At 39.0% G+C, this 1,792-nt stretch overlaps 1 non-coding gene across 1 annotated transcript; it reads left to right on the forward strand.

The window, feature by feature from the left end:
* The first annotated feature begins 1,177 nt into the window (after positions 1–1,177).
* Positions 1,178–1,283, forward strand: LOC128280208 (small nucleolar RNA R71). Its single transcript, XR_008270389.1, has one exon. It is a non-coding gene; the product is annotated as a small nucleolar RNA R71 (small nucleolar RNA).
* Positions 1,284–1,792: the final 509 nt, after the last annotated feature.

Consider the following 1,792-nt stretch of genomic DNA (forward strand, 5'->3'; position numbering starts at 1 on the left):
TCATTCAGTCATTTCTTCTTGGATAGTACATCCTTCATAAACTTCACGTAATTCAAAATTTGTTCTAAAGCCTCCACCAATGGAATATTGATGTGTAATAGCTTCAGAACATCCAAAAACTTCTTGAATTGCAACTCCTGTTTCTGTTTGTGTTGCTACAATCTTTGTGGATATGGAGGTGATGGAACTTTTGGTTGAACTAGACAACTCTTCTAAGTAGGTAAATTTGTATCCAAAGAAAATGTTAAAGTATTTGAATTCACTAAGTTAGGATTTACCTTGTTAGTCTTTGTAAATTCTGATTCCTTTGGTGTAGGAATTTCAACAGCTAGTTGATTTTTCTCAACGAGCTTATTTTTTACCTCAATCAATCGGGGTTCCAGAATTTTACCACTTTGCAATGCCACTACCTTGATATATTCTTTACCCAAATTTCTTGGATTCTCAGTATCGTTTGGCAAGGTTCCTTGCGGCCTATTACAAAGCTCTGTAGCTAACTGACCCATTTGGTTTTCCAAATTTTTTAGTGTTGCTGCTTTGCTTTGGATGAAAGTGTCATGCTTTGCCATGTATGCTTTTATCAAGTTCTCCAAACTGTTTGATGCCTCAGCTTGAGGTGGTTTTGGAGCTTGCTGATTAAACCCTTGAGATTGGTTGAGCCTATGTTGCATAAAGTTGTTGTTTGGTCCATTTCCTTTGTTGCTCCAAGGAAAGTTGGGGTGATTATGCCATGAAGGATTATAGAAGTTGGACTGGGGTCCTTGTCCACTCCTATTTGGATGTTGGTTCCCCACATAGTACACTGACTCAAGATTTAATGGGCAATTCTCGAAAGAATGACCTTTCCCACAGTACACACAGGAAACTACTTCGTACGAACTTGGCGGTTGAGCTGCAAAATTATTAGCACTATTAGAGGTAAACTATTCTAACATAGAGGAAACAAGCGATACATAAGCTGATAACGGAGTGAGAGTATTAACTTTATGAACTCCAGCTATACGTCTTCCTGAAGCTGTGCGATTTGTTGGCCATTGATAGTTGTTGCTTGCAATCCTCTTAATGATCTCATAAGCAAGACTTAGACAAAATTGCACCATTCACAGAAGCATCTACCATCAATCTTGTATGTACATTGAGATCATTATAGAATGTCTCCAACTGGATACAATGAGGAATTCCATAATGAGGACACTTACGAAGTAACTCCTTGAACCTCTCCCAAGCCTCACACAAAGACTCGTCATCTAATTATCAAAAAGTGTGATCTCATTCCTCAACTTAGCATTCTTGCTAGGCGGGAACCAAAAATCTCTCTACAAATTCTTGCCATGTAGATATAGAACTTGGTGGCAATGAATTGAGCCATGCTCGTGCTCGATCTCGCAATGAGTATGGAAACAACTTCAACCTCAATGCATCTTCAGTCACACAGGCTATCTTGAATGAATCACTCACCTCCATAAATAATCAAAGGTGGAGATGTGGATCTTCTGTGGGCATACCACTAAATTGGCCCATCGTTTGTAGCATTTGATACATTACCAGTTTCAATTCGAATTGGGTTGCCTCAATACCTAGCCTTCTAATTCATGGATTTGACTCATTGAAAAGTGGCACAGCATATTGTCTGATGCATCGATCCCTATCATCAGCAATGAGGATGGGATTTCATACATGATTGGCATTACCTTAGTCTTGATTCTGATTCCCAAGGTCCATATCGACATATCTTTGAGCTGCTCGTTCACATCTTCTTTGTCTAAAAGTTCGCTTAATTTCAGGGTCTACA

The sequence above is a fragment of the Gossypium arboreum genome, chromosome 8, assembly GCF_025698485.1.
Source record: "Gossypium arboreum isolate Shixiya-1 chromosome 8, ASM2569848v2, whole genome shotgun sequence".
Lineage (NCBI taxonomy): Eukaryota > Viridiplantae > Streptophyta > Magnoliopsida > Malvales > Malvaceae > Gossypium > Gossypium arboreum.